Consider the following 22,512-nt stretch of genomic DNA (forward strand, 5'->3'; position numbering starts at 1 on the left):
CGTCTAGTACTTCATGCCCAACTCCCCCCGCCCCATAATACTGACAACAAATAGGCTTTGGGTAAACCCAGGTTCAAACCACTTTACTTCTGTGAGCTTCAGCTCCTTCATCTGTAAAACAGAAATCATGACCCCACCCCCTATGCCCCACCCCCCACCCCCGGTTGGGGACACACACAGTGAGAGTTAGATGTCCCACTGAGAGCCAGGCACGGGAAAGCACTCAGCGAGAGTGGTTTCTCTTCCCCTAATGCAGAAATGAACTGACTCAGGCTTAACCCAGAAACTCTAGGGGATGAACACAGAGAGGGTCTTTCTCCCAGACCAGATGCACAAATGCCACCATGGGAGGAAGAGTGTCAGGCACCATGCCCAGGGAGATGGCGATTCGAATTCTGGGAGTCATTTTTCAAAGCAGCTCTTCATGGTGACTCATCTGGAGACTCATTGAAAAATCCTCTAAGTTAAAAACAAAAGTCTAGTGGGACTCCAGTTGAACTGAACCTTTTCCTCCACCCCCTGCCCTGTCAGGGCAGCAGGGACAATGTGGAGGATTTGGAGGGACTCTGGGCAGAATGTAGCCTGGTTTTTCCCCAGCATGTCTCTGGGGGCTGGGACCTGGCCAGAGAGAAGGCAATAAGGGATGAGGAGGAAGGAGGCCAGGGAAATAGGTTGGGGATGACTTATCTCTTCCCCGTCAACCAAGTCTGGCTGCTGACCCCTCCTGTCTCTAAAAGCCTCCAGCAAATACCCCACCCAGACCTGTTCCTGAATTATAGTCCAAAAGGTGGGGTGGGGGTAGACAGGACTTTATTACTCCTCATCAGCTAGCCTCCAGTTAGTCCCATATCTGCTGATTGTGGCCACCTGTGTGACCTGAGGCATGTTGCTCAACCTCTCTGAGCCTCAGTTTCCTAACTGGAAAATGAGGACATTAGGAGTGCTTGTTACAGGGACCGTGTGTGGGGACGCAGGTCTTCTCTTCTCAGTGGTCTAGTGCTGCTTCCAAAGTTTTCTCCAAAGAGGAATTTCAGGTTCTTGCTCTGTAGTGCACCGTGATGTTTCCCCGGGGCATGAGGCCTGTCCTAGGTACAGAAGTGCTCTAGCCACTTCCCCCACCCCCTCATACTGGCCTCTGCTCAAGTGTCCTCTCATCAGGAAGGGCTTCTCCCAGCACCTGCTTGACCACATTCCCACTTTATTTTTGCCCGAAACTTACAGTTCTCGAATGCCAGGTATTTTTCTCCTCCCCAGCCTCACTCCCAGATTGAAGCCCCCAGAGAGGCTGTGCTATACTTCCCAGCACCTAGGGTGGTACCTGACCCACAGAAGGCACTCACACATATGTGTTGCGTGAATGAGTGAATGAATTAATGTTCGCTGCACAAACAAAGCCAATATCACTGACCGCTGGTAACAATACAGCACACTGTCTCAGAACTTCTAGTTTTTTTTTTCTTTTTCAATGTTAGTTTTCTGTTATTTTTGCAATATTTCTTTTTTGTATTTAACTCTTTAAATCTATCTGACATTTATTGTGAGGTGTATCATGTGAGGGAAGATTGTAAACAGATTCCTCAACTAAACAGCTAACCAATTTGCAGAATGATCCATTCTGTTCCTGTTGGATAGTGGGGGGACTGGGTGGGACTGGGCTGGCTCACTCCTCTGGACCAGCTGCTGCCTGGTCTGACCCTTTTTATACCAGCGGCCCAGAGCTATGCTGTCCGTGAGGTGGGATTGCCTAGATTAGGCACAGGCACTGGAATTAGACAATCCGCACCTCAGTCTATAGCTCAACCACTTACCGGCTGGGTGGCCTTGGGCAAGAGAATTTGCTTTCTAAGCTTCTGTTCTAGGCCCCATTTACCCCATCTGTAAAATAGATACAAAAGTAACAGAGTGCCTCCTTCATAGAATGGCTGTAGGACTGAACACCACAAGGCTGGCAGAGCCTGGCACATAGTGGGTGCTCAGCTGGTGTCATTACTGTTATAGATCACAGCCAGTTAAAGCTAGTTCATTCACTGGGCAGCTGACAGGTGGTCAGTGTCATCCCTGATTCCCCCACTACTGGGGGACACAGTGCAGTTTTGCATGTGGAGAAAGCAGCAAGTGTGGAAACAGGAACTATTCCAGCCAGGAGCTGCCCCTTCTATGGGGGAGTGGTTCCCTGAGGAAATGAAGCTGGGAACTGAGCTGTTGCCTCTGGGACCCCATGAAGACTCTTTCTCCTTAGAGGGGGTGCTAAACATTCATTAGTGGAGTGCTACTTCTTCCAGAAACTTCTGCATGTGACTCTCACTGGTCTTGGGGTCCACAGAAAGTGGGGGGCTCCAGGGAAAGAGATGTCGGTGCTTGGAGGGCAGGGAGCAGCACTCTGGCCACATTCAACAGGCGCAAAATAATCGCTTGTTGTTTGGCCGATTTCAGTATGACCAGGGCTGTCACGGGAGCAGTTAGGTGAGGGGTACCCAAGGACGCCAGGGAGGGTCTGTGGGGTTGTCTGACTGCAGACCCTAATCCTCAGTGTCTAGAGCCCCAGAAGAGAGGGAGAGGCTGCCCCTGACTTGCTGTTTGAGTTTGGGCCTCAGTTTCCCGATCTTTGAAATGGGGAGGGGAGCCTGGACTACGTGAGAGTGGTCTTGGGAGAGTGGAGGGATCTGGCAGGGTGAGGGAGCAGCCAAGGAGCCCCCCAAGCCTGCATGGCGGAGCGCGCGCGAGCGCAGGGGGCGGCGCGCCCCGAGGCGGGAGGGGCGGGACCGCGCGCGCGCGGCCCGCACAGGCGGTGGCGGAACAGAGAGCGGCGGGCCAGCGGGCGAGCGTGCGGCCGCGGCTCCTCCAACTCGTGTGGGACCCACGGCCCCAGCCTGCTTCCCGCGGTCCCGCGCGCGGATCCTCCCACCAGCAGCCGAGCCCGCTGTACTCCGGTGAGTGGCCTGGGGCCGCGACCCGACTGGATCGGGCCCTCGGTCGCCGGGGAAGGGGCGGGGGCCGGGCCGCGGGGCCGTCACCCACACTCGGGCCCAGGGCGCTAAGTGTGCCTGCAAGCGCTTCCGAGGCTCCGCGAGGAGATCTGGCGGCTGTGCAAGCGAGAAGTCGGGCGCGTGTGAAGGTGCGAGTCTGAGTGTGTCCCAGGCAGCGCGTCCGAGCGTGCGTGTTCGCAGGAGTGTGTGTGCTTGTGGCAGAGTTGGAGTGTGTGCCCATCGGAGTGCCTGGCTTGTGTGGTTTGTCCTGAATGAGTGCGGGGGAAATGGGCATGGCTCCCACTGATCCATTTACTGAGTGTTTAATTTACTATGTGCCAAGGAGTGTGCCAAGCGCTTCATCTGAGATCTCATTTTTGTGACCGAGTATGTGTGGATTCAGGGCGTACACGTGCGTGACCATTCACAAGTGATTTGTGCAGGTATTCATGAGCCTGTGAGAACAAAAGTGTGCATATGTGGATACGAGTGTGTAATTAGTGTACAGGAGTGTGCAAATATGTTTATTACAAAGGCTGAGGGTCCCCCTTTGCACCCACCAAGCCTATTGTGTGATGTGCCTGCCTCTGGCCCCTATGCCAGGGAGTCCATGGAGAGAAGCAGGCCTGGTGTGGGCACCCAGTGGGCACTGGGCCTTGTTTGGTGAATGAAGAGCCAGAGGTCATATCCACAGAGGCTGGCTGGGTCTGGGAGAGGGGAGGCCTCAGTGCCAAACCTTGGCAGGGTCATTGGCAGGACCCTCTGGGCGACTCCAGGAGGAACAGACTGGGCTGTGGGGCTGTGGTGGGGCGGACACTAGGAGACCTGTGCTCAGTTCTTCCTAACCTTGAAGGATATCTTCTGGGTTCCCTAGCTTAGTCCTTGCCCCTCTTTGGCCCTGGCAAATTTTAACCTTTTAGCCTGAGGGGAGGGAACAGAAGAGGTGCTGACCCTGAGGAGACCAGGGGTCTGGAGACACTTGTCTCCGTCTGGACGTCTCTCTGACTACCTTGCTAAGTAGATAGCTATCCATCTGATTTATTTGTATCAAGCCTGGGCCTCCAAGAGCCCCCAAGACAGTAACAAATTGATCACAGCAGGCTTGGGACACCATCTTCCAAGGTCTGTATCTTCACAGTTTTGCCTGAGAGTTTTCTGTGCTTTATACATGATGAAAACCCCTGCAGTCGGAAGTCTTGATTGCTTTAAGGCGAACTTTAGAAACCCAGGAGCTCCTTGGTTTCTCTGAATTGTCAAAATTCAGCCTGCCTTTCCGAGGGGAAAATGTCGTCCTAGGAGCTCGGTGTATGTGCAGGGGATTCTTGGCGGCATTTAAAAACCATGGTGTTAATGGAAGAAGAATTTCATTGAAAGGGATGCAGCGCCGGCTGGAAGTGCCTGTTTGCAACTCGGCAGCTTACTGGGTGAACTTTGGACGTCTTCTTTTAGCAAACAAAACCTGGAAGGAAACAAAAAAGACCCACATTCCTTTTCTTTTTTGTCTTAAAAAATGAAAAGAAAAAAAAAAAGTCCAAAACACCTTCTGGTTTTGCTGGAAATGCTGCCTCCCCTTCCCCCCTCAAGGCCAGGCCCTGCCTGATCCCCCACCCCCAAATAAAATACGCCTGTGGGGAGCTGTGGCTGAGTCACTCCCTGGCAGAGAGCCCCACGGGCAAACATTTGGGAAGGTTCTTGCCTAACTTCCCAGAAGAAAGGCCCAGGATTTAAAATGGTCCCTGTGGTTTGTCAGCTCCTGCTGTCCCGTCTGCTTCGGAAATGACTTAAAAGTAGCTTCTATCTCCACAAACTGACGTCTCAGACTTAAGCCTAGGTTGGTCTGAGTTTAGGTCTGTTCAGGTTTCAAGAAAGGGAGCTTCTGGCTTTGCCAAGTGGCACTTTTGGTGGCTCTGAGCAAGGAAGGAGCAGGGAGAGGGGAAGGGCATGGTGGTGACATTTATGGGGTACCCACTGTGTGCTCCCTAATCCTCCCAATAGTCATTCTGAGGAGAATGGCTTTGGGTTTGGGGGTTTTTTTAATTTTTTTCCCTTTTGGTTTTATATGCCCAAGGAAACTGAGGCTCAGAGAGGCCAAGCCACGTCCTGGGGCCACTAAGAGGAGGCAGAAGCAGAATTCGATCACACTCACCCTCTTTCTAGCATCAGGGGTGTGGCATTTGCCTTCCAAAGGTTGCACAGGCTGGATGCTGAGTGCTTTAACCACACGTCCATTCATTTAATCTTCACTGTGAGCTAGGTGGTGATTATCTCCATTTTACAGATGAGGAAACGGAGGCTCAGGGAGATGAACTGCTGTGCATAATTTTATGAAAGTAGCCCCACAACTAATGGCCACCATTTCCTGAGGACATACCATGTGCCAGCCAGGGTGCTTTTGGTACCTTATTTCATTTGTTCCACTCACCAACACTGGGAAGTGGGAACTGTCATGATGCCCATTGTACAGATGAGGAGCCTGGGGCACAAACAGATTAAGTAATGTGCTGAAGATCATGTGCTAATACGCAGCTGACTCTGGATATGAATTCTTGAATTCCTCATGACTGAGCCTAGTCTTCCCACTGAACCTGGAAAGTGACCGTCACTGTGTCCAGTGTTTGGCCCAGGGCTAAGGTCCAGGACTGTTATCTGATCTTAGGAAGATGAAGACACAGGATGTTAAGTAACTCGGGTGGGGTCATGAACTGGCAAATGGCCAAGTCAGGATCCACGTCTCTGATTCCAGAGGTAAAGTTCTTAACCTTCAACCTGGTGTGTCTCCCTTTGTCCTGCTTTTCCCTTGAAAGACAAAAACAAGTGGATGAAGTCACGCCAGCTTCCTGCCAGGCTGTCCTCCGTGGGCTCCAGCCTTCTGGGAGAGGTCTTCCTGAAGGCTGCCCTCCTTCTGTGTCCCCTGTTGCCCCTCTCAGGTAGGTAGGTGACCAACACCCAGGGCCAGAGCTATCAGATAGAAAGGGCTACAGTTCACATTTTTCTTTCCTCTCTAAGTGCCGAAGATTAGTTTCAGAAGGGAAGTGTCAAAACAATTGTCAAAAAGAGAAGAATATTCCCTTCCTCTTCTCTGGTCAGACCAAGCAAGGGAGTTAGAGGGCGGAGAGTGGAGGACCCTGGTGAGTCATGCAAGATTAAACGCAAGCTGGCACCTCCGGGCTTGTGTGGGAAAGAAGCAAGCTGGGGCACTGGCCTCTGGAAGAGCCCAGCCTTCTGACCCCGATGGTGGAGAGTTACCTCCAAGGGCCTGACTCTCCATTCTGAACGGGATTGTTTCTACATAGGCTTCTTGTCACTCGCCATTTCAGTCCCAGGATCCTCTCCCTTCCTCATTCACTTCCCTTTACATCGCGGTTTATACTACACGGTACTTGAAAGGAATGTCGTGTGTGAGGACCTGCGCCGTTTGGGGTGTGTGGTGCCGCTGTTGTCCTTTGGTGTTGAAAGGAAAAGGTATTTCTCTCCCTTCCCACTAAGTTCCGCAGAGTTGAGGAACATTTGCAAATTGCTTTGAGATGCGTTAATTTAAAGTGTGAAATAGATCTTGAGTGAAGGCTCAGCCGCCATTTCTGGCATTGATGGATTTCTCTGCCGTCTGGCCTGTGATTTGGAGAAGTAAAAATAGTCCTTGTTTCTACATTGTTATCTTTTCTTCTGACGTCGTTCTTAGGAGGCAGTGTGCACATGCGATGGACCTTTCTTTGGCCATCACCTCAGATGGCAGTCAGAAGGTGGCACTCTGGGGACCAAGGGGGCTCCTGGAGTGGGGCAGTCATCTGCAGTGGCCTGGACACCCTCTGAGTGTCTGCGAAATTGCTTTGCTATGAGCTGGTGGCCGATAGTCAGGTTTGGCCAAAGACCCTCAGTGGCTTCTTGATATTTGGCCATCTGCTCATTTCTGACTCTTGGGTAGTACAAAGGTAGCCTTCTGGGAAAGTGTGAGTTTAAAAAGAAAAGAATCAGGCCAGTTGCTTCCCTCATTCCTCTTGGAGCTGGGTGACACACACACACAGTCCCTTCCTTTGGCTGAAACTGAATTAGACCTACAGCCTTCTCAGACTCGACTCCCAGACAGGAGCTGACATTGGGGCAGATTGGTTGGTGGTGTAATTTCCTGTGGCGTTTAAGTTGGGAACTTGAACGAGCATGTTGACATCTGTCCCTGTAACAGGACTTGCTTGTGTGGAAACAGACCCCCATACACAGCCTCTGCCACTGTCTCCAACTCTGGATTTTTCCACAGACGACTTCTCCGGTGGTCTGGTGGCAAAGCACCCGTCTTCTAGCCAGGCCTCCTTGGCATCCACCAGCAGGACCAGCACACCCCTCCAAACCCAACTGGCCACTGTGGCAGGGCTCTGTCTGGGGGGCAAGTGAGGGGCCAGCGGAACTGAAAGGTGGGGGTGAAGCCGGATCTGAAATGCATTCAGTTCCAACGGCCTGGATCCACACGGAGCCGTTCTTTCTTTCTCGTAGACATCTGTCTGAGGGTGACCTCATAGAAAAGAAAAAGGGGCTTTATGTAGGAATTCCATCGAGTGTGAAGGAATTCATACCGGGGAAGGGGGAGGGAGGCTGCCATTCAGAGCCAGCGTTTTCCCAGAGTTGTTTAACCTTCACACTTCGGAATTGGGCTGGGGGAGGGGGTGGGGCTTGACCTTAGCACAGGGAGGGCCATTTAAGGAGAACTTCCTGAGCTGAGGCTCCTGAGTTGAGCCCCTCAAACCCATTCTCACTGCAGGTGTGTGGCAGAGTTGGCATTTGCCCCCAAAGCCTGTCTTCTCCGTTCCCTGTGTCCCCAACATCTTTGAAATTGGAATTACTTTGACCTTCAGTTCTGAGCGGTCCAAGCTGCAGATGAGGAATTCGGTTGGCTCACAATCCTGAGAAGAAACAGAAACTGAGGCCCAGAGAGGGGAAGGCACTCCCTCACAATCACATTTAAGAATTTGAGCCTTGATAAGGCACATGCCTGGGTTGCAGGTTAGGTCCCCGCCCCATCAGGGCGTATAGGAGAGGCAACGGGTTGACGTTTCTCTCCCACATGGATGTTTTTCTCCCTCTCATTTTCCCTCCTTCCCCTCTCTCTAAAAATAAATAAATGAAATATTTTTTTTTTAAAAAAAGAACTTGAGCCTTGGCACCAAATGGAGTGAGGTCAGAGCCGCAGACCTACCACTCACAAGCAAGCCATTCACTTCTCAGAGCCTCAGTTTCCTCACCTGGAAAACAGGGACAATGTTATGACCTCATAAGGTCGGAGGGGAGAACCAAATGAAAAGATGCATATAAAATGCTCAGCATGTGGGTACCACCTTGTAAGTGCCTGATGTTCACTTCCCCAGTTTTTACTAAAGGCATAGAAACTATTTAATTGAGAGCATTTCCATTTCAATCTCCCTGCATACTGAGGCCCTAAACAAGGCAGGAAGGGGTGTCGGGAGGGGGCCCTCCAGGTGCCACTGGAGCACATCTCTATGATCCGTGACCCTGAAAATTGATGGGGAGGAGACAGCAGCAATTTGGCTGGAGGTAAGATTTAAATGTCAGGAAGCCCTGGGCATCTCAGGAAAATGTTGAGAAACCAGGACTTTTTGTTCCTCTCCACCCAGCCCCTGCAAGACGAAAAAAGTGAGCTTTTTACGTTTTGGGTGCATCCTCTTGGAGTTGGGGGATCTCGGGAGGCTCCCAGAGCTGTGTCAGCCACGCTGTGTCGTTAAGCGAGGCAGATGTCACGTTGGTTATTGACACAGTGTCAGCCCCCTCGGAGGTCCGTGCTGACAGAGGCAGCTGTTAGAGACCCGAGGCGGCAGGCAGTTCTTGATCAGAAGAGAGCTAGCAGCCTCTCCCTGCGCACAGGCCTGAAGGAGCCTGTGCGTGTTTGGTGTGCACTAAGCCACTTGAGGTCCCCTCTGGCTGACTTGTTTTCCCAGAAGGAGAGGCGAGATCCTTGTCGCCGGGAAGTGGCCACCCCCTTTGAGGTGGCTTCTGCGGGAACCAGCCTGCCGCGGTGTGTGGGGTGAGGGGAGAGCACCGGTGGGCTCTGGAGTCCTCTGAGTCCAGCGCCTCCACCCCCAGCAGTCGCCTCCGGCGAGGACTTCACGTGGGCCCTGCCTCCACTTCCGTATGGGGAGAATGGGCCAGTGACATCCAGCTTGAGGCCCTTGATTCTCAGACACCATTTGAGGTGACATGCCTTAGAACTTCGACTTTAAGATTCAAATTCTGAAAAGAAAGGGCCTGGGATTAGAGCCTTCCCTGAAAAGCCACTATGGATGAGGGACATGCGTCCCAGGATGAGGGGGTACCAGCAGGGGCGGGGGGGGGGGGGGGCGGGCTACGCCTGCCTTCAGCCACAGTGCTGCAGCTGTTCCCTGTTTTACATGAGGAAAGTTTGCACAAGAGTCATTTTAAGAAGAGGTTCTTATATGAAATACCCAGAATCTATAAATCCCTAGATACAGAAATCAGATTGGTGGTCTCTGGGGCTGGGAGGAGGGGAGCAACTGTTTAATGGGTGGGTACAGGGTCTCCTTTGGGGGGGGGTATTTCAGAACTCTAGTTAGAGGTGGCAGTGGCACATCATTGTGAATCTGCTAAATGCCCCTGAATTGTTCACTTTAGAACAGTTAATTTTATGTTACGTAGGAAAAAGTTTTTGTAAGACAAGGTGCTGATGCTTAAAAGCAAAAGCATGAAAGCCTCTCACTTTGCAGCTGGGGAGACTGAGGCCCAGAGCGTCTGTCACCAGCCAGATGTGTCCGTGGCATCTGAGGCTGCTCTGTGGCTTCAACCAGATCACCGTGCTGACGTTCAGGCCAAGGCTCCGGTGGTGGCGCCTGGGCCGGGGCGGTGGGTGAAAAGCTCAGCGCAGAAACACAGGCCACTCGGTGTCGTGCGGGTCAAGTGGACCCTATTTTGTTAACAGGTACGCCCACGCTGGCTGGTAGGTGGCTGTCTGTTCTCGCATTCATTCTAGAAACATTCTGGGTTAGGGATTATGCTGGGAGCTGGCTGAGAGACTCTCTAATGACCCCACCCCTGGACCCGTCACCAGCTGGTGGGGACACAGGTTGTGTTGTGACTGCCTTGTAGGTGATTTGCATGAAGTGTCTCTGGGGACACACTCTCTGGGGCAGTGGGAGGGACATCTGAGCCAGAGGCCTGAAGTGTACGGGCAGTGTGCCGGGAGGCCTGGAGACCTGAGAGGGCCGGGGTGAAAGGCAAGAAGACCACAGTGGGAGTGGGTGCGTGGGGCTGTGGGACAGGGTGCTGGGAGCAGGACGGGGGGCCTGGGCTGTGGGCAGACCCCAAGCAGTGTGAAGCCAAGGATTTCCTGCCACTTCCTCAGCCTCTGAGCCCTTCAAAAGGTCCTTTGTATCAGCACTTGCCATGCGTTACATTCTGTCCCAACCCTCCACACAGACTCACTTCACCGCCCCCTCCCCAGCAATTCTGTGACGTGAGCACCAGTGTGCCCATTTTATAGACAAAGAAACAGAAGCAGAACCCAGGATATATGGTGCTTTGAATACCGTTAGCAGGAATGCGGTGAGAAGCCCGTGCACAGGGGTCTGGTCTGAAGGTCTGAGGGCAGAGGCTGCCATCTGAATGAGCCCATTATGTGGGCTGAGTCAGTCGGTGGCCAGGCCCAGGGCCTGGGAGAGGACCTCCGAGGTGACAGGAGGGACCAGCATGCGCCAAGGTAGCATGCTGGGAGCACAGAGCACTTGTCTTGTCTAACAGAAGGCCAGGGGCCTCAGCCACAGAAAACAGAGGCATGTGGTGGGAGAAGAAGCTGCCGAGGCCCACCCAGACCTGGGTGACATTGGGTCTTCATTGCAAGCGCAGCGGGGCCCCTGTGGCTTCTGCAGCCTCACTTCTCAAGCGCCCCCCCAGCTCACTGTGCTCCAGCCCAGCAGACTCACCTCAGGGCCTTTGCATGTGCTCTCCCTTCTTCCTGAAATCGTCCCCACAAATTCCCCTGATTTGTTCCTAGCCTTCATGCAGGACACCACATAAGTCACTTCTCCAAGGAGACCCCACCGTACTGACCCTGTCAAGATGAGCCCCTCACCCCTGAGCTCTTCATTCCCTGGCCTGGCTTTGTTCTTCGGGGTCCTTGTCCTTCCCTGACATCTTATGTTTGTCATCTGCCTCCCAGACCTGACCTAAACTCCGTGAGGGTCACACTCGGCCTGTGGACCACAGCTGTGTCCGCAGTGCCCAGCGCCACGCTTGGCGCATCGTGGAAAGTTTTAAGTGGGCAAGGGGCCGATCCCCAGAGAATGTTTACACGGAGTTACTGAATCCATTAGCAAATGTTGCCCCTCCCAGTGGGCAGCGAAGGGCTAAGTTGTGCCTGGCTGACTGTCCTCTGTACAGAGAAGGTCTCTCAGAGAAAGACTCATCCTCAAGTTATTCAGAGTAGAAGGAACATAAGAAAGGCTTGTCCCTCCCAGAGTTACGGGGTCTCCTTCTTTTGCCTCTTTCTTCACAGGCTGCTCCTGAACGGCTGCCTAGGAGGGGCTTTGGGTTGGAATGGGCAAGTGCCTTGTCTTAGCTGCATGCTGTGTCATGCACACTTTTTTTCTAGATGGCATAGCTTTTGGGGGTCGCTTAGGGAAGGGGAAGGGGCTAAACCTTCACAAGCCATCTTCCAGCACAAACATTGCTGTGTGGCAAATAAGTGGTGCCCCAGATTCCACCCAGCCCAGAAAACGGGGGCTCCAGCTTGAAAGGAAATGCTTCCCTAGCCGGTAGACCACTGGGCACCACATAACAGACAGGGAGTGGGGAAGGGAGCCCACCCTGTGCGTTTGGCCGGTCCAGCTGAGTCCACACAGATGTAGTTAGACCATGATCTCCAGTGTGACTTTGAACTTGGCGTGCTTGCCTCAGTGAGGGTGCCTTTTCTTTGTTCGGCTCCCCCAGGAATTTTAGTGGCCTTTTGTGTGTGTTTCAAATATCAGCCACCTCGGCTACTCCGAGGGGGGAGGAAGTGAGACTGGATTTTTGTCTGTGTGGCGGCAGGGGACCAGGTGACAGCATGGCATTTAGGAAGCACACAAAGAAAACACTTTTACTCCAAACTAACAACTTTGGTTTGCGCCTACTTCTGCGATATCCCAGGTCTCCAGACGTCGATCCTCTGTAGGTTAGGCACATGAAGACCACAGTTTCCGAACTCCCAGAAGGGCGGGGGCCTGTGAAAACATTCTGGTGACTTTTGGGGGCAGGAGAGGCAGTTTGGAAGGTGCTGTGTGGTTGCTGGTGTGTGAGAAGTTTCTGGCTTGCATAGGGGGCATCCTTGAAATTGCACAGTCCTGAAAACTCCGGGCCATATGGTCACTGTGATGGGCTCATGTTAGCAGTTGAGATATTTAATTACCCAGAAAAACCTCTTTGCCTACCCACTACGGGTTACTGGAGAGCTGTTATTTCTCAGGAGGAGGGTCTTACACACTGTAATCGGACTGGCAGACAGGGAATCACTATCCTCATTAATTTATTAGCTAATTAAGTGATTTATCTGGTCACGCGTTTCTTCCTGCGATTGCCTTTCATACAGCAACATTCCCCGGGCCCCACTTCCTGCCTGGCCTGGTGCTGGGCCCTGGAGATGGAATGAAACAGGAGGATCAATATTACTAAATCCATATTGGGTGCCAGCCCACTGGGTGGTGCTTTGGACTACACATGAGTTAATTCATTTCCCAGTGGACATTCATTGAACACCTACTATGCACAGATCCATGGAGATACAGAAAGGAAAATGATACAGCTCCTGGTGGTTTGAACTCCCTCCCCATTGTGATGGGACCCTTGGGTTCCTTTCCCTCTGCTTTCGGTGATAAACCTGGCCAGCCACCGTGCCCAGGCCACACGATGATGTCCCCGGCATGAACCAGAAACAATCCAGATGCACAGGAACCAACGTGAGAACAAGGCATCCCCTTCACACATCGCGTCTCAGTTCAGCGTCTTGCCACCACCCAGCATTTTGAGACAGAATGTGAGATCTCGTGGTTGGCTAAATACATAAATATTTTATGTCTCGATATTCTGAAAATGAAGCCCAAATGCGCAGAACTGCAGCACATCAGTGCTATAGATCATATGTTATAATAATCTGATGACATGTTGTTTAAATATTTATGGACGGATGCGACATGACAATGGGGGAGAGAGCAGTCTCCGAGCAGAGTCCTGGAAGATGCTGGAAAGGAGGGAGCAGATTTGCAGATCCCAGGAAGTGCCACATGGTGCTCGGGTTTCTGAGTTGATGTTTCGGGGTTTCGTGACAAGAGTGATGGCTGACATTTATTGAGCACTTGCTGTGTGCTATACTGACATCATTTCATTTAATCATCCCAGCAACTTCTCGGGGATGGGACTCTTATTAGCCCCCTGAAGCTGAGGCTCAGGGCAGGTCAGATGGGCCCCAGACCCCACTGCTGTGGGGACGGCCCAGGATCAAACCTAGGGTGGCCCCACTCTGCAGTCTGAGTTCTTATCCACTATGTGTTCTTCTCTGCGGGTGATGCATCAGATCAGAAGAGCCACTGCCACCACCCGGTTGACCCCTTGTGCAGTCCTAACTGGAGTCACAGAATGGATGTCTGTAAAATGTCAGGCGGGAATAGAAACCACAAGGAACGAATCTCTAACCCAAGAGGAGCAGCTATGCAGCAGCCGAGCCACCGTGGCCCTGAAACGAGTTTGCTGCAGACTGTCCCCAAGTCAGTGTTCTGTGCCCCAGCCTTCGCCTGGGCTGCAGCTCTCCCTGCAGTGCCTGCCGGGCTGGGTGCTCAGACCCCAGAGCCCACCTTGCAGAGGCGGGGCTCCTGCGTCTCCCAGAGCTGACGCCAATGTCTCTGCCTCCTGAGGCAGCCTGAATGTGCCAACCGGAGTAGCTGTCCCTTCCATGCCCTTCCTTATGCTCTGCTGGACGGGCTCCCTCTACCTGACTGTGCTACCATTAGTCCCGCCTGTTTCATCACTGTGCTGAATCCTGGTTGATTGTCACACCTCCAGCACTGGAGACCAGGCCTGGCCCACAAGGGAGAAGTAATGAGCAACCATAGGGGTTCAAAGAACAAGACCCATAGGCAGATAGAGGGTTGGGCTGAGTTCTGAGACTGTCTCAGACCCCAAGGTGTCTAGTTCTGCAGAGGTCTACGGGTGACCCCGAGGTCCTCCAGGGCACAGGAGGGTGGTCAAAGGGTCATGTAAACGGAAGGCAGGGCCAGCTGCATAAGATATGGGGCCAGCGCAGAATGAAAATGCAGATCCCCTTGTTCAAAAAGCAGGACAAAAGGTTTTTCCTTCCCTTTGCAGTCTCTCCACCTGTCGTGATGTTTTTATTAGCTATTAATGCCACACTCCCTTGGGCATGGGGTCACTAACGGGGCAAGCGCAGACCCTCCTCGGAGGTACCTGGAGCCCCACCCTGTGGCTCAGTGTGTAAGCTCACCTGACCCCAGCCCTCCCCATGCCTGTACCTGTGACCCTGCCAAGCATGGAGGGTGGCGGAATTGACTGCGGCGGGCGGGGGAGCGGGCAGCGGCGGGCCTGGGCTGAGGAAGGCTGGCCACCTGGGAGCTGAGGCTCCAAGCCCCAGTGCATCCACCATTCTCCCACCAGACTTCACTAAAAAGTTCAAAGACAAACTGAGGACTTTCAAGACGGTGAACACAGACCGTGAAACCCCCAGCATGGGGCTGCCGCCTGAGGGCAGGGCCTGATGCCATCGCACTGGTCACTTGCATGGGAAGCTGGCCCTGACAGCAGGGCTGTGGCCCCCTCCTGGCAACACCCACATTTCACAGAGAGCAAGGCCCCTGTATCTGGTCTCTACATGGGCTTGGAGCCAGATCTTATTTGAAGGAAATGTTCCGCTGTCGGGCACCGTCTGCAGACCCCTGGCCCAGGATGTGACGGCTGTCAGCTGGTCTCCCGCCTCACCCGGGGCCCCTTGGGCCAAGGACACACCATGAACATGGGCTTCCTTAGCAATGCCCTCCCGGTTTAATCCCTCATGTTGGTGCCAGATGTTATCGTGTTGACAAACCCATCCCCTCCGACTTCCTGTCCTTGAGTGACAAGGGTCAGAAATCAAGTGACAAGGTTGCTGACCCGCTCACTCGCTCAATCGCTTGGGAAGACGGCCAAGCAGGTGGTGCCCTGGGAATCAGGGTGGGTGGGGAGCTCCGATTCTACCAGCCAGCCTTGCTGTTTCCGCCCTGACACGGGGGCTCTGGCAGCCACAGGATGCGGATCTCTGCGGCTGCTCTTGAAAACATGAACGAGGTTGGCTCGGCAGAGTTAACTAACGCTTGCTCGTTAATAATGCGCACCAGAGAGCCGGCCCAGTGCTTTGTCTGTTGCCGTAGTTAACCCTCACACCTTTGGGCTGACCCCATTTTTCAGATGAGGATAGCTGAGGTGCAGAGAATGAAGCCGCTGGTCCAAAGCCAAAAGCCACGCAGTGTGAAAACTGAGACTTGGACCCAGGCCAGACGGACCCCCAAAGCCAGTGCTCTTTGCACAATGCCAGGCAAGGCTGGATGGCTAGGATCACTGGTTGGCTGAGCTTTCTGCCCCCACTGTCTGTGGCGTGTGCGTGGGGACGGGACAGGAGCCAGACCTCAGCCGCTGCCTCTGAGCAATCACCCTTCTTGGCAGGGAGCAGGTCTCCAGACTCCAGGGCCAGCTTTTCTTCTCCAAGACCCAGCCAGCCCTGTGGCCACTCTTAGCCCCAGAGATGGAGGAAGCAGGCAGTGGGGCCGGACACACTTGAATACAAGTCACCTCTCCACCTTGTGCTCGTCTCTCTCCTTGGCTTGTCACTTCCCACTGGGGCCCTCAGTTTTCCCACCTGCAAAGTGAGGGGTGATCCCAGTTCCTGCCTGTGGGGCAGTTTTCATGAGCACACACACCACAGGCGTTCAGCAGTTGGTGGCCATTATTGTACTGATAACAAATGACACTTTTTGGGTGAGGACTGCAGCGTGGTGACACCCAGGATGCTCAGGAGCACTTCCCCACACTGGGACATATTGGAAATCAGAGCGCAGAATGGCCGTCCCCAAGGAAGTCATCCCCTCCCAGCTTTGTTGGGTTGTCCGGTCAGCCAGCAGAGCCAGGCGGTTCTAAGTGTGTGATGAATAGAAGACACAGAACGGGGCAGGCATTCTGTGCGGGGAGGGTCATCGTAAGCAAAAGTGAGTAAAATGTGCAGACCGGAGGATGGGCCTGGGCGTGGAGGGCCGGTGTCCGCGGGCTGCCGGGTGGACTGATTCACCCACCAGCGTCTGTCTTCTGTCCAAGGGCAGTTGCTGGGGATTTAACATGTGCCTGTTGTTCAAGATGGCCTCACCGGGCTGCCTTTGCCCCCGGTGTCTTTGAGCAAATGGTTTCCCCAGTGTGAATGCGGGCGTTTTCCTCCGGCTTGCCTGAGACACCACTGCTCACTCTTAAGTCCCTGGCCAAGTATTATCACTCTGACTCTTCTCAGTGGCCCTGTGAGGCAGGTTCTGTTCATCCTAGCCCAGGAAAGGGAAGCTGAGCGAGGCTGAGTCATTTGTTCAAGGGCGCGCAGTAGGTCTGTGGTGGAGTCAGGATTTGAACCCAGGCCTTTGGCTCCCAGAGAGCACACACTAAACCTATCTGCTCTAGTGGAAATGGCTGTTTTTGTTTTCCAAGCAGCCAAAAGTCCACAGGCTCTGCTCACAGCAGCATATGCTCAACAAGTACCTCCTGTGTGTCAGGTGGTACTGGGTGTTGCAGGAGGGTGTGACCAAGAAGAACAGAAAGACAGTGGGTGCTCAAACTGACCTGAGAAGTGAGCATTTCCCACATGAGTTGAGTTGCTCCAGGGCTGTGAGGTGGGAAGGGTGAGCCCCACATTGGGCATGAGGAGGCTGAGGCCCAGAGAGGTTCCACAGTTTGCCAAGGTCACACAGCCCCGGGCAGCCTGACCCCATGTCCGCTCGCTCTGCCTGTGGCCAGCCACGGCTGTCTCTGTAACAGCTTTGACCTCCACCCTCCTTTTGCATTTGGGGAAACAGAAGCCCAAAGAACAATTTGGCAGCTCGATCCCGAACTGGAGAGAAGGGTGAGTCCCTTTTGTAATTGTGGAAATGGACGCCCTTCCTCAGTGAAACTGCCTTTGAGATGCCACTGATTCTCAGGGCAGGAGAAGGCCTGCAAAGTGACAGTGTGTGACAAGGACCTGTGGGTGTGGCTGAGGAGGGGCTTTGTCAGGGATTCCTCCTGGGACTGATGCCAGGGCCATAGAGTTTTATGGCATCTGGGACAGATGAGCCTCTTAAAAGAAAATGTTCCCAAAGCTGTCCCATCCCACCGCTGGCAAACAGTCCTTAAACGGCAGAGAAACCGCCGCGTTCACAAAATGGTGAGCTGGCGTTCGGGCCCATTTATTTAAACCCAGAGTCGACGAGGCTAAAGACTTCAGCTCGCCACCTCGCTGCAGCCGGGGAGCATCATCTTCAGGGTTTTTTTTTTCCCCATTACTGGTTTTTTTGTTGTTGTTGTATATTTGTAAAATGAGGCTTCTGCTGGCAAAAGCAGGTTTTAGCGAGTGCGGCAGCTCTTTCAAGACCTAATAAGGCCCCAAAGGAGGGTGTGTTCCAGCAACACTTTCCTTCTCCCCGGGGCGGCCGATTCCGCTGGCCTCCTGTGTACACTTTGGGCACCGTGTACCATCCATCTTGCTTCCCATTAACAGAATTACCGCCATCACTTCTGCAGGAGGAGATGGGCCCTTTGGAACCGCCTTGGGGACAGAGGCAGGAGTGGCGGCCAAGCGGTTTTGCTTAGAGGGGAAAGAAAAGAGAAAAAGAGAGACAGAAAAACCAAACTCTTACGGATGGATGGTTCTTTGGGTCTTAAGAGCCTGGGCTGAGGAGGAAAGGGCGGGTCCGATCCCACTTCCTGCTCACACACACCAGGACCCGTCTTGGAGGAGAGTGGACAAGGGTATGTGCTGGCCCCAATTCTTGACACACGTGAAGAGGACTGGTCACCTGTGCAGCATGGCAGAGCATGGCGAGACCCCTTGAGTTCAGAGGCAGGGAAGGATGGGGACCCAGCAGTTATGAGGTGCTCACGTATGCCTGGCACAGCGCCAGCCACTTTGGGTGTGTCTTGAGGAGTGGGTGTCATGAGCCCCAGCTTTCAGATGAAACAGCAGAAGCCCAGAGAGTCCAAAAACTTGCTTCAAGTCACACAGCTCCTAAGTGGTAGCTCTGAGGTTTGTCCGTTTGCCTTCTGAGAACAGAGAGCCCCTCCTCGAGGCTCTGAGACACCTGTCCCCAGTCTGCCCCTGCCTCACCCACCTTCGATGACCAGCAGGAGTTAGCCAGGTGGAGAGGGCATGCCAGAGGGCGCACACCCTATGGGCAGGGTCTGAGAGCTGTGAAGTGGCAGGTGCAGGAAACTGTTAGAGGCCCTGCAGAGCTGACGTGGTGAGTGACAGGTGTCACCTGGGACTGGGGTCAGGCAGGTAAGGAGGCCTGGATGCTAAGCTCAGGAGTGAGGACTGTCTGGAAGCCTTGAAGGTTGATAAGGGAGAGGGGGTGGATAGGTAGGTGTTTTAAGAAGGTCATTCTGGCGGCATGTGTGGAAATGGTTTGGCGAGGGTGGGTTCATGCTGGGAGACAGAGAAGCTGGTGAGGAGGCCTGGTGTGGATGCCTGTGGGGCCCCTCCCAGAGCCTCTCGGCTGCCTGTGAGCCCACAGTCCCACCCAAAAAGGACCTTCGGCTTTCTCCCCCACTCCCGCCACCCAGCCCCTTCTTGCTGGGTGTCGGAGTGGGAGGCCCCTCACCTCCGCACCCTCAGCCTCCCTCACAGCTTTCCTGTGACAAACAGGGCTGACGCCTCCGACTTGCTGGGGACAATGTGAGAATAAATGATAAAATATGTAAAGCTCGCAGCATGGCTTTGGGAAGGGAAGAGAAGTGCCATGCATGTGTTAGTTTCCCTAAATCCGGATTTCTGCGTGTCATTTTTTTCCTGGCCCATCAGAGAAGCTGTTTGGTTCCCGGGGATGAGAGCAGTCTGAGTTGATGGGAGCGCGTCGCCAAGGCCGGCCATTCAAGCGTCTGTGCGGAACACATTTATTTACCCCCATTTCCAGGTGGCTCATTAATCTGCAAGAGTCCCAGTTCCATGGCGCTGTCTGGGAAGCGACGTGTGCTGTCACTGTGATTGAATTCCTATTCTCCCTTGATTGATTGATTGATTGATTGATTGACCTGGAGAAGTCAGAGGCAAAACTGTATAAACCAGAAGCTCTGAGTTTTTGTGTCTGTCTGTCTGTCTGTCTGTGGCATGCTGTTTGTGGCGGGCGGTGGGCTGGGGTCAGAGGTGCCCCGGCCCACTGGGGGTTGGCCCTTGCTGTGTGCCATGCAGCAAGGGGGTCTTGTGGCATCAGGTTTGGTTGTGGCAGTGTGATGGGCAGGCAGCACCCCACAGCTGAGCTGGCTGTTCCCGGGATCTGTCTGGCCGTCATTTTCCATAGAGGCCTGGGCTCTCAGGAGCATGAGCCCAGGCTAGCCCACAACTCTCGCCCACCAACTCCCAGAGCCAGGTATGGCCAGGGTGATTCTAGAGGAGACTGGGCTCTGCCAGTCAACGGCGCAGCCATGCCCCTCCCACCCTGGCTCACAACAGGCCTAGCACCCCTTTGGGTGCAGTCCAGACAGTTTTATGTTGCATTGGTGAATGGCGGTGAGGAGACTAACGTGTCAGATACCATCTGGGTGACTTGATATACAGAGGTCTCATGTTATCATCACCAGAATCCACTTTTCAGCTTGGAGAGACAGATGCAGAGAGGGGAGGACCGTGGACAAGACACGCAGCACAGAAGCAACCCAGGGGTGACTCCCGCTCCTCTCACGTGGCTGTTCCCTCCAGATGCCAGGCTCCCCGAGGGCTGGACGTGCCCCTTTCCCTTCATTTCCTCCCCCTGAGGTCAGTCCCTCCTCCAGAGCACCGCCCCAAACCGTGCTGGGCAGAGACAGGGCAGGGGGGGCCCTCTCCGTGCTGGGCACACGCCAGGCCCTTTACCTCCAAGGTCTTGTGGAACAAATGAGCCTTTTAGGTAGATCTTCTCCCATTTTCAGATCACAAAAGTGAGGCTCAGTGAGATGATGAAACCTGGGCGAGATTTCCCAGCAAACAGGTGAAGAATCCCAGTGTTAAATTCTGGGAGGACAGTCACCTCCTGTAATAGTCCTGCTGGTGGGAGGCCTGGTGGCTATGACCCATTTTTGTGGGCTTGATGCCAGAGACAGAATTTTCTCACCAAGAAAGAGCAGGAGTCTCCCAGGACCAGGCAAGGTGGGGGGCCACCTTATCTGCTGACTGCTGATCGTGTGCTAAGCAATTTGCTGCATGATCTGATCTAACTGTCCTGACGATCCTGTGACGCCGGGTCCCCTTATTTACATCGTGTGACCCACTCCCCCTCTGCGTTTCTCTGACAGCAGTTTTGCTGTCCACAAGGACAGCCTCTTCTTCATCCACCTCTTGGGGACCAGGGCCTTCTCTGCCTTCTGCCCGAGACGGTGCTTGGCTCTGTGAGCCTCTCCAGAATGCTTGATGGGTGACGATGGACTGAAAAACTCCCGCTTCCTTTAAAAGGAAACTGAGGCCCACAGAGCACTGACCCTGCCTTTCGGGGCCAGCTGGGGCCTCTGTCACTGACCAGCTTTTGACCTGCAATTCCAGCGGCGCCTGTTTGTGTCCCCGCAGGTCCACGCTGCCCAAAGAAACGTCCACGCCGCACTTGTGGCTTTGGATCGGCTCAGAAAAAGCGTGTCCTGTGACTGCTCAAGGAATCTGGGCATTTAGCCCAGAAAAGAGTGTGTTTCCTGGCTTCCTAAGAACTGGGGCCCACCCTGCCCCTGGCCTGAGTGTGTAGAACGGGAGGGAGGGAGAGATGGAGAGATGGACTCCAGCCCTGGAAGGCAACAGCATCAGGCCTTATCAACTGAGATTTGCAGCCCCTCACCAGAGATTGTCCCAGCAAGGCCACCCCTGCATGGCCATCCTCCCGAGCACCCCGTTTGAAAGCTCCTCAGCGTCCAGGGCACCCTCTGAGGTGGGATTAGTGCTCCTGAGTTATGAGCAAAAGGATCATTCCTACGCTCAGACAAATCCTCATCCCTGGGGTGCCTCTCCTGGCACAGCTCACCAGTAACCGTGGGGCAGACGTGGGTGTGACATTCACGAAGCACAGGGCAACCCGCTTCAGTGGGTTATCGGGCCTCCAGGGCCAGATGTTTCGAAAGCCAGGCAGCTGGCCTCTGCCTCGGAGGCTGGCGCACGTTTACGAGGTGCCTTTGAAGAGAGCTGGAGTCATCCCGCGGTGATGTCTGCACGTTGCATAACTTTACAATTTGGTTTTCTTCTCATAAGGAGGGTCAGTGCTTCTCGCTCCCTCTCCTGCTTTTCATTTTTATTTTATCTTCCTCCTGCCCCCTCCCTCGTTGACTGGCCTGGAATGCCACCTCCCTCGGACTGGGAGATCGCCCAGTCCTCAGGGGAGATGAACTGGAGTTACCCACCAGGTAACTGGAATATACTGGTCAAGTTTTCAAGATAGAGCAAGCCTTTTTTGCATGCTCACAGGAGAGGGGAGGAGGCCAGTGCTGCTTCTCCTTGGCCAGGACTGAAAAAAACCACCCAGGAGGGCACAGCAGCTTGAGCTCACTGGTTCCCAGTCCCAGGCCTGGCCCTGGTGGTGTGAGTTTTCACCGTCCCTGGTGAAAGGAGAAAACTTCAGGACAGGCCTGGCGGTGGTGCCTTCCTTACGTCATGTGCCCTTCAAATGAAGGAAGGTGGTAATAGATGGAAATTTTATCCAGAAAAAGTTGGGGACTTTGTTTGTCTTCAGAATTTGGGGGAAGCCGGGCAGGCCTGTGAAACCCCCAGGCCTGGGAACCGCTGACTCACTTCCTGTGTGGCACCAGAGGCGAAGGCGGCCCCGAGGGAGTCGTCGATGAGTGTGTAGCGCCTGGAGAATAAGGGACGCTGCAGCGCACGTGCAGGCTGGCTGTGCTCCGTGCTGGGCGGGGGACCGTCAGATTCCTAGGGCCCACTTAACACAGTCCTCAAGGTGTCGGGAGGGTGGGCTTCCCTGGAGGCTCTGAGGGAGACTGTTCCAGGCCCCTCTCCCAGCTTCTGGCGGCTGCCAGAGATCTTTGGCATCCCCTGGCCTGTAGACACGACACTCCATTCTGTGCCTCCGTCATCACAGGGATTTCCCCCTGTGTGTCTCTGTGTCCAAGTTTCCCTCTGATAAAGACACCAGTCATTAGATTAGAGCCACCCTAATCCTATACGACCTCATCTTAACTTCGTTACATCTGCGAAGACCTTATTTTCCAATAAGGCCCCATTCCCAGGTCTCAGGTAGATGTGAGTTTCATAGGAACAGTACAAGGACCCCGGAGGTGAGGAGGGAGACCTGTCTGGGTGGGGTGTGGCCAAGCGTTTGTGTGT

At 53.9% G+C, this 22,512-nt stretch overlaps 1 protein-coding gene across 2 annotated transcripts in view; it reads left to right on the forward strand.

Annotated features, from left to right (window-relative positions):
- Positions 1-2,782: 2,782 nt before the first annotated feature.
- Positions 2,783-22,512, forward strand: part of NEK6 (NIMA related kinase 6) — a 72,345-nt gene continuing 52,615 nt past the window's right edge. For both annotated transcript variants that reach the window (XM_090274707.1, XM_090274708.1), the window contains exon 1: positions 2,783-2,930. The gene's annotated coding sequence lies outside the window, so the exon portion shown is untranslated. The remainder of the gene's footprint in view (positions 2,931-22,512) is intronic.

This window comes from Furipterus horrens, unplaced genomic scaffold, assembly GCF_987537825.1.
Source record: "Furipterus horrens unplaced genomic scaffold, mFurHor1.1.pri manual_scaffold_4, whole genome shotgun sequence".
Lineage (NCBI taxonomy): Eukaryota > Metazoa > Chordata > Mammalia > Chiroptera > Furipteridae > Furipterus > Furipterus horrens.